Genomic DNA, 10,785 nt, shown 5'->3' on the forward strand with positions numbered 1-10,785 from the left:
CAACACGATGATACTAAATTTAAATGTCGTATTTTTCTTTTTTCGTAGAGTTCATCAGCACACCCTGTTAAATGGCAGATGTCTTTCGCAATGATTTCTAGTCCGGCATCCTTTTGTTTTTGCTCCCAGAAACGAGTAGTCGGTTGATTTTGGAGTCCAAAAATTCAGTTTTCTCCCTCACGGCTTCACCTCCGGATTTTGGCATCGTTTTTGTTTTTGCTCCCTAAAGCCATTGATGTGCCACGCACTACGTTAAATGTTGTTTTGGTTTGTCTCTGGTAGTCGACCGGCCCATTTCAAGCTGCAACTACCTCAACGCCCAGTCCAATCATGTCTGGCTTTATGATTCCAGGACTTGCAAAGTTAGCCCCCCGTGTAAAGAAAGCGGACATCTCCGGATCTGTTTTTGTCCCAGGCACGAATCCTCTGTAACGGGCAGTTGCAATTGAGAAAGAAGTTGAATTTAAATACCTTTTAATCTCTACCAATTCCATGTAATCAACATATCATGCAGGAAGAACTTGAGCCTGTGCAACTATACTCTCACAGAATTAATATTATTAGCAACAATCATGGCAGCTCCTACATTTGCATAGTCTACAGAATCCCTGCTGCAGTACTTGAAGTGTGTCCCATGGCCAACTATTCATGGTTTGAATTTGGATTCTGCAAAATTTAATTTTTAATGATTCTACACACTTTTAATAAAAATAAAAACTTAAAGAAAAAATAAAATTATAAAAAAAAATGGCCCAAACCACCAAACAGCCTAAACCTAACCACTTTCAGCCTGACCGGCCCACCCAGTCGGCTAGATTTACATTTTCCAGAAACCGTAGTTACTGGTTTGGCCTGAAAATCACATCAAACCCGCCTGAATCGGACATGAACATCCTACCATAGACAATACAAAATAAGCCTGTCGAAACGAGCAGGTCAGGTAACGGGTCAAGACTGGTTCGGATCCGCCAGTCTGAGGTTGGGTCAGAACGGGTTCTGGTCAAAAAGAGTTTTGAGTCAGAATGGGCCGTTTTCTAAAAAACATTAATTTGGTTTCGGTTCAAAACGGGCTGTGACCAAAATTTGTTCGCCTATAAAACAAGTCACTTTAACAACGAAAAAAAAGTATTCAAGTGAGCTAACCCGCTATTTGATATATCTATTATTACAGCAAACTTGCGGGTGCTGGAGGGGGTGGGAGTGGTAGTGGAGGTGTTGGCGACTGTGGCGGACTCGATATTGGCGTGGTGATGACGGAGAGACAGTAGCGACAGAGCCGTCTTTTATACCCGCTAAACGGGCTGTGACCAAAATTTGTTCGCCTATAAAACAAGTCACTTTAACAACGAAAAAAAAGTATTCAAGTGAGCTCACCCGCTATTTGATATATCTATTATTACAGCAAACTTGCAGGTGCTGGAGGGGGTGGGAGTGGTAGTGGAGGTGTTGGCGACTGTGGCGGACTCGATATTGGCGTGGTGATGACGGAGAGACAGTAGCGACAGAGCCGTCTTTTATACCCGCTGCGTTTTCCGCTACATTTTTATTTTAAGCCAAATAACTATATTATGCAGCAGACCTGGAAACGCCAGGGCGGTGGCGGTAAAGACGTGCGGCAGCAGTGAAAGCTGTGGTGGCGGATGAGGTGGCGGCCGGGTGTGGGAGTGGGGCTGGGGCTGGAGGTGGGAGGAGTGGTAGTAGGTGGTGGTGACAGATAATGGTGGTGGGTCGCTCACCCATTTGGACCCATTTTAAATTAACAATCTCTATAAGATCAACCTGTTTCGACCCTTTGCGTAGAATGATTAGACCCAAATTGACCCGTTGTGTCATTTGAGTAGAAATAAATGGAACCATAACCAAAATTTTACCCAAAATAACCCATTTCTTGTTGAATGGATCATAATTGTCAGGTGTAAAGGCAATAAAAAACAAGTTGAGCATTGCCTTCTGTTTTAGCTACTTAATATCAGCATAGAAAAATTTCCCACAAGACATCAATGCTAGAATAGTAGAATGATCATTTCATAAAGCAATAGAACTTTATAAAAACCAAATAAAGAAATGAAAAATGGTGTTTACCTGTAGATGCTTTTGGAATTACCAATAATCACCACAAGAGCAAACCCCGTCTTCAAAGTGATGAAACCGATTTATGTCTCTAATAACGATTTCCCGCTTCACAATCTTTGATACAAACTTAAAAACAGCATGGCAATCCAAACATATTCTAAGATTTTTCATAATACGAATTGGGCGTCCCGATGGTGTACTAACCAACCCAAAAGCCAAAGCTAACCGCTCACTATGTACCCACAATAACCGCGCTTTTTCATCATCTTCCACATCGAGTAATATGACATCACGATTACACACATAACCTGCTTTCTTGACTTTCAAATTTAACCACTCCAACATTCCATATATTAATCTAATGTCATCATGTGAGCAATCACCAACTGTAAAATAATGAACTATTCCTTGACTCTCAATCCAACTTAAACCGGGCTCCTTTTTCACTCTTTTTTTCTTCATATTTTTCCTAACCAAAGCTACATTATTCCACCTTTTTGCACTCGCATACATGTTTGATAACAACACGTACGTTGACTCATCTTGCGGTTCCATTTCAAGAACACGTTTGGCAGATAATTCACCCAACTCAAGATCTTTGTGGATCACACATGCTCCAAGTAAAGCACGCCACACCATTACACTCGGTTCACCAGGAATTTGGTCAATCAAATTCATAGCTTTGACTAATTGACCAAGTTTCCCAAACAGTGACACCATACATGTATAATGCTCCATACACGGTTCAATAGAATAATCTTTAACCATGGAAGTAAAATACGTTTCTCCTTCACTTAACAAACCTATATTGCTGCAAGCTGAAAGGACACCAACAAATGTTAACTGATCAGGTTTAACATCGGTTTCACACATCATTTTAAACATAACTAACGCCTCGTTACCAAGGCCGTGCATTGAATAACCTGAAATCATTGCATTCCATGACACCACGTCTTTCTGGCTAATCATGTTGAACGCTAAACGGGCATGCTTAATATTGCCACATTTGGCATACATGTCTATTAGCGCGTTCGCGACCGTAACATTATTTTCAAAAAGGGTTTTGATTGTTAAAGAATGTATTTGAGCTCCGGTTTCCAAAACCGTTAAGTTAGCACACGCACGAAGAACACTCGAGTATGTCACCTCGGTTAACTGAACTTGATCTTTTAACATATCAGAGAATATTGTTAGTGCAACATCCCAATTCCCTAAATTCGCATAACCAACAATTAATGTGTTCCAAGAAACCTCATTCTTGTTTTGTGATTCTGTAAACAGTTCAACCGAGTTGTTTATCAATCCACATTTAGCATAAACATCCAAAAGGGCGTTTGACACGTGTACAAACAAATCAAGACCGACCTTTTGTGCATGGCAATGAATCTGCTTCCCCAAGGTTAAGTTCTCCATTGTTGCACATGCTTGCAGGACGCTAGCAAAAGTAAACTGGTTAGGAACAACGGGTTCACGTCTCATCCTACAAAATAGTCTCACAGCCTCTTCACATCGGTCACTTTGAGAATATCTTGCGATCATGAAACTCCAAGGGATCACATCTTTTTTGGGTATTTCATCAAATACGTGACGTGCGGCTTCGATATCACCAGACTTGGTGTACAAATCAAGTAATGAAACACTGACATAAGGATCGATCTGGTAACAAGTTTTAACCGCACACGCGTGAAGACTCTTACCCACTTTAACCGCCTCAAGGCCAAAACAAGCCTTGAACAAACCAGAAAGCGTAAAGTTGTTAGGATTAAACCCGAGCACACGCATTTGAGAAAAGAAACCGAAAGCTTCTTCGAAACAATCATTTTCCGCATAACACGTAATCATCCCGGTCCACGATACCATATCCTTACACGAAATACAATCAAAAACTTCTCGTGCCATAACAACACACCCGCAAGACGAATAAGCATCAAGCAATGCGGTACCAACAAAAGCATTGGAATGATGACCTAGTTTATAAACAAGCCCATGAACATTTGTAGCCAACTCACCACACTCCATGTTCACAAACACCTTCAAAATGGTCGTAAACGCATACGCGTTAACCTCGTGACCTTCTCGATGTAACCGAACAAACAATTTGGTACATTCGGCATCCGGGAAGTCCAAAAACCCTTGAATTAATGTGACAAAAGAAACTGTGTTTCTGCTAGGCATTTCGTCGAACAGGTGGCGTGCATCTTTTAAAAACTCGGACTTTACGTATAAATTCAAGAGTATGTTCCATCCAAACAAGTCTAAACCATTACCAGTCTTCAAGATGTGACAATGAAGGGTCTTTCCTGAAACTATATCGTTTTTGATAATGCAATTTTGGATTAAGTTGGCAGCTATATGAGCATCTAAATTGAGAGTTTGTGGGATATAATTTGATTGTTCTTGAGCTAATTGTGTGCAGGTGGATATGGGTAAAGAAACCCAACATTTTGATAGCAAATTGGTCGATGACAACCTTCTGTACCGAGTGTATGTGTATAATCTTATCATGAACGTCTGGTACTCTGGTTGCTTGAGTCGCTTGGTCGATGGCTCACTCTCGAATTGATAAAAAGCTTAAAACGGGCTAAGCTTTTTCGAGTTTGAATCAAGCCTGAGCCTCGAATAAAGTGTGTTTAGATATTGTGTCCGAGCTCAAGGTTTGTATGAGAAGCTCGATTATGCTCGTCAAGCATTAACGAGCATTGTGTATTTTCAAGTTTGACGTTTTAGGGCTTTTTGTAAATTTCACATTGCACATCAAACATTAACGGCCCCCAGTTTTTTCGTGCAGTAGTGGTAAATTTAGCCGTTTTTTCGTCTGTAAATTTTTATACGTGACGTGAATTTACCAGTTTTGACCGAAAATTTGAGCCCCCTCCTCCTTTATAATTTTTTTATACATTTTGAGTCCTCCGGCTTCGCCACTGCTACAAATGCCCTTGTAGCTATTGGAATTTGCATGAAAACATAGTTAAGAGCTGGATAGTTTGTGTCGCTACGGAGTGGTGCACTCTAGAATAACAATGAAATGACTGAAAAGTTGTTGGAATATGGACATATATGGTCAAAAGGATATGACAAAAATACTTGCTGAATATCCAAGATATTATATATATATTAAAAACCAAGTACTGGTTATCTCACAAAAACTATTATTCATGAGATTAACCATTTAGCTTTAAACATGTGTGCCAATTTAGTTATTTGGGTATTGCAATCAATTAATTGTGTGGTGCTATGTTGATGCATTTAATGATTTACAAGATTATCTTGAATATGATTTTATTATTTTTATTATTCTACTAGTTTTTAGACATGCGGGTTTATTTAAGGCTTATTTAATATTTTTTAATATATAATTTGTTATATTTATTTAATTAATTTACATGGATTATGACTGTCATTTTTATTGTCATTTTGGTTGTAATTTTTTCCTACCGATCGAGATGGGATTTGTTGTTAGGGTGGAGTTTAATTTCATGTATAAGTAACTGTTTAATGTTTGTTGTTTTTGTTTGTCTATTTTTCATTTTATCAACTATCAAGATTATAATTTTTAAATGAGTTTTGAGGTATTGATAATTTTAAAGTTTCATTGTATTTTAGTTTTTATTGAAATGGGTTTGTTAAAATGATTTGAGAAGTGTTTGTTTATATATGTGTATTTATAATAATAATAATAAATAAATTAATAATCTTTTAAATAGTGTCGTCGGGCTCCAACGGTCAAAAAGGAGGTGAAGGACGAGCATGACGGTCCCGTCACACGTGAAAGGAAAAGGGCCACGCGTGGTGTTTCAAGGAACTCTTTGCATGAACGGTGTGCCACGTCGGACCCTTCCCTTGGCTTGGCGGAACCACACTGCATTGTTTAAGGAAACACATTTATTTTTTAAATTTGAAGATCTTTTGTGTTATTAGGTTTGATTTTGCTTCATATTAACAAAAACACATATTTGTATTATATGTGTTTTGATTTTCTTATAATTGTCCATCAAATTTTCTTTTGTAAAAAATGTGGTTTTTAATACACCACTAAATACGTGTACAGGCATGGAAGGCGATTGCTAGCAACAAAAATCGTAAGTAGATGAACAAAAAAAATGAAAGACTTAGAACAATTTGCATCCTCATCCATATCTTAGTATTATTATTATTTTGGCAAATAGCAAATAAAACACCAAGTGTTACTCATTGCCAATTATTGGTGATGGGGTTTCGTCTCTTAGTACCTTTTTAAGTTTTAACCTACACAATAATTAAAAATAAGGAGACTTAATAACCTTATAATTTGTTTGGAATGAAAAAAGAAAAATCTTTAATTAATTGATTCACGTTAATATATAAACAAAATTTTAGGGCTTGGTTAATATTTTGACAAACGTAAGTCCAAAATAAAACATGGAGATAAAATAGTAATATTCGTTTAACGAATGAACAATAAGAATACCAGCTAGGCTATGTCACTTGTTTCTTTGATCAACTTTACTTGCTCTTGTCTTTTTAATGTAATGCATTGACTTGTGTTCCCGAATCCTGCATTTTCTAGGGAATTAGTCTCTCATATTTTGACTCTCTTGAGCCCACAACAGTCTCATCTATACCAAAATTATGATGATCAAAGCGAGTTAAACTATTTCGAAAAGTCATGTTATTCAGTTACACGACAAACGGCTAAAACATATTTGCTTCTTGCAAATATTTCATATGGGAACACTTTTTAGTTTTGTTTCATTCATAAGTATTTGTTATGGCTAAGTGAGAGTTACATATCAAGGTTAAATTACTCTAAAATCATAACCTGTTTCAATGGGTCAAAATGGCATTTTTTTAGTTGACTCAAAATACATTTTTTGACTTCTGACCTGTATTAGAAATACATGTAGGGACTTTGATTGTACCTAAATCCATAAGAATCCAATGTATTACCTCATGTCCAAGAGTGTCAAGAAAAACACATAGTCGCATTGTACCGCCAATAGGCAGTTGAACCTTATACAACCCAATTCCTTGTGTGATCCCGCCAATCTTCGAAGCTGCTACATGTTACATGTACAAATTTGATGGACGTATATTTTTAAAATCACTCTTTTAAAGATAATGCTCGTATATACAAGAAGACTCACAAATTGTAATACAAATTTCAACTTGTCTTGTAGGCTTGTAGCTAGATTTTTATTAGAAAGAAGCTATTCAATTTGTCTTTAATAGATTCTTTACTATTTAGCCATTGCTGCTTATTTGCATCTTATCATTCATCATTTAGTAATAGTATCACACAATCATTTTCAAATCCTACCCTAAACACGGAACCTAAAAAAATGGAAACGAAAGCAAGCCCAAAAGAAAGTTCTTAATAAGAGCAACCAAAAGGGGTACGCACGAAGGGCTTTTGACAACTTAGGTTCAAACATTTTATTTGTTTCTTTGTAGGTGACCATAGTATCACATGATATTTCACCAATGAAGGATGTTGTGTCTAGGGAAAATAATAGATTCATCATCAATCAACAATTGTTAATCATTACATAATACCACTAATGAAGTTAATACACAAACTAATTGAAAATAAAATACGACTAACTGAAAGTGCTTATACTGAACCTAAATTATGATACTATTTTCTTCAAGATGCATAAGGGCATATTGCAAGTTCGGATACTGATTGACTTTGAACGATCCGATAAATTAAGTTTTATACAACACATGTATACCAATAATTTAAACATGAAACAAAAATTTATTTATTTATTTTTTTCAACTCGCAAAATAACATGAACAATTATAATTAACATATAACTTAGGATGGTTAGGGTGTAATATCATATGGATTCTTTCTGCATTCACTCTGAACAAATTAATAACCTAAAACCAGCAATAATTTGCCCTACAAACACACAAACTCCCAATTCAGTGATGCAATTAACCAATTTTAATCTTAATTAACGAACACCAAATCAAATCATTCACACTTCATTATGAATCAATCAAATTAACCTGAAAATCTCCAACTGTTTGTGAAGGCTTTTAGGTCAGTTCAAAGTAGAAAATCTCACCGATTCATAATTACGACATCCTCAACCTCAATTCACACGAAACTGAACGAACTGGGCCGATCAGACTGGACATATAGATTGGGAGAACCGAATAGGATAACTTTTAAAACGATGTTGTCTCAAAAGAGCAGTCGTGAAGAGAACGTCGGCCAGATTAGGACGGAAGTGTGGTGGCGGATTTCGTATTCACAGGGGAGATTAGGTTTTTCAAGAATGATTATAGCCGATGTGATATAATCCATTGACCCGATCCAAACCCATCAGTATACCCGTGGAGAGGCAACCTTATGAATGGATCCTAGTTGAATAGCATTAAAATTTAGACCATTGCTTTAATTGTTGTTAAGAGTCTTATCAATAGTTACTAATGTAAAAGTTAATTATAGAAATTAACACATACACAAATAAGTAGTAATAAGTTATATAGTTTCACTAATAATCATTAAATTTAGACTTTCGTACATAGGCACAAAAAGTTATACCTAAAAGGTCATACAAAATCTTAAGAAAAGAAAACTGCATCTAATTATAATATAAATACTTAAGCTTAACCTCTCAAAACACATTCATAGCAAATATACAAATCCACTCCTGCTTAAATATCCCCGTTGATTGGCGACTTCTTTATGAAACCATTGATCTAATCCAATGCTGATGCTTTTCTTTTCCTGAAGTATGCTTAGTTTGTGGGTTTCTCCAACTCCGTTAGATAGAAAGATAATCAGTGTAATCACAACTAACCCACCAAAGTGAAAAAAGCTAGGGCTTCATCATAGCAATCCATTCAAATAATTATTAAATCAAACTTAAAAAGTTATCAAAACTAAAAGCCTCCTTTCTGATTCAATTGCATGTCTTGTTGGATGGGAATGAAGTTGTGCTCATAATCTACAACCATATGAAACAAATTCAAAACTGCCTAATCTGTAGAAATAACCTAATTACTTACATCCCACACTCCCTCATAAAATCCAATTAAAATACCTGACAATACATGAATTGTGAGTTTCTTTTATATTAACTTCAGTTATAATATAAGTAATTGAATAACATGATTTAGGACAAGTTTAAGAATTAAAAATACTATGATCAATATAATAAACATAATTTAGAAATATTTACCATTTTATTTTCTAAATCAAATCTAGTAAACTTTGAAGAAATTAATACAATAATATAGCAGTATATAACTATGGAAGATTGCTCCTAGATACTGATTTCAATTCCTCTTCACCATCTATCAATTAAAAATACATTACAAGTTATACATAACAAACTTAAAAGTGAAATTACAACGAAGAAGTGTGACATAATCTGTTTTGACCCGACCCAAACCCATAACATAAGATCATATACATGTACTAAATCCATGTGGCCACTTTAATAACAAATATGCATCTTGCAAGAGTTCAAGGAAATTGGGAAAAACATCATCATCATCATCTCCTTGTTCATGAATACATAAACAAAATGGAATCTAAACTTAATTAATTAATTAATCTAATTACTATTCAAATCAGTAACAATCACATATCAAGAAAATTCAAAAACATCGTCATCTCATTCTTCGTTAATCACTCCAAAATCACCTTTGCTAGGCATTTCATCAAACAGTTGTTGTGCACAAAGTAAATAATTGCATTTCATCAAAATTCAAATTCATGTAATACCCAAATCACAAAATTGAAAATCAATCTAAACCATATATAAATTGTAGAGCCAGTTGAATCACGAGATATTTAATTTATAGAAACAAAAACAAACAAAACCCTTGAAAACAGAGACGGAGCATGAAAAGGGGGAACTCCAGCTGTAGTTCGGCAGATGGAAAATGCTTTTGGAGTGGGGATGTGAGGGAGTTGAAAGATGGTAATTAAAGCATAAACCGGGGTTAAATCAATGACAGGTCACCAATTAAAAACCAAGCAAATCTGGTGACTCTAAAAAAGGGGAAGCGACCACATCGTGACACCTAAGATTTTTGTGTTTTCGTTTATATATATTATAGATTGATTATTATACGACTATAACTAATATTTGACTTAAATATCTCTTAGTAGTAATTTTCGATTCATTTTTCATATGTACTTTAACTACATTAACTTTCTTCAAAATAGAGTAGTTGTAACACACTGACAGACTTTATTAACTTTATGTTTTATTATCGTCCTCATTGTGATGTGCGGGTTTACATGTATCAACGGTTGCTCGCGGTGCAATGCATGGGGATGTTTACTAGAACGAACTTTATTTACATTATATTTATTAACATCTCCATCGTGACGTGCAAGTCTACATGTATCAACGCTTTCGTTGCAGCGCGCGAAGACGTTTACTAGTTTAACTATTCAAAATTAGTTAACTGTAACATTTTTCAATAGTTAATCTACATTGATCCGCTTATAACTCATTTTGACTTTTAAGTTTTGACCCTCTAGCGGTAAAAGCAAGCCAGGTGTGTACAAATCGCTACGAGATTAATCGTTTGACCAGGATTTATGGATACAGCTTACTCATTGTATCAGTTTTAAGATTCATCGGATATGGTTGTTTATATCATGAGGTATTCAACAATTAATAACTTTTAAATAGCTCATTTTTTATTCATAAATGTTACTTTGAAGATTTGAGAAAACTATTTTACAAACATATTACATCC

The 10,785-nt window shown here is 35.5% G+C and overlaps 1 pseudogene; it reads right to left on the reverse strand.

Annotated features, from left to right (window-relative positions):
• Positions 1 to 638: 638 nt before the first annotated feature.
• Positions 639 to 4,604, reverse strand: LOC143589327 (putative pentatricopeptide repeat-containing protein At5g13230, mitochondrial pseudogene; annotated as a pseudogene).
• Between the last annotated feature and the right edge of the window lie 6,181 nt (positions 4,605 to 10,785).

Source organism: Bidens hawaiensis, unplaced genomic scaffold (genome assembly GCF_021521415.1).
Source record: "Bidens hawaiensis isolate Kalapana, Puna unplaced genomic scaffold, B.hawaiensis_p1.1 tig00037353_1, whole genome shotgun sequence".
In the NCBI taxonomy this organism is placed as follows: domain Eukaryota; kingdom Viridiplantae; phylum Streptophyta; class Magnoliopsida; order Asterales; family Asteraceae; genus Bidens; species Bidens hawaiensis.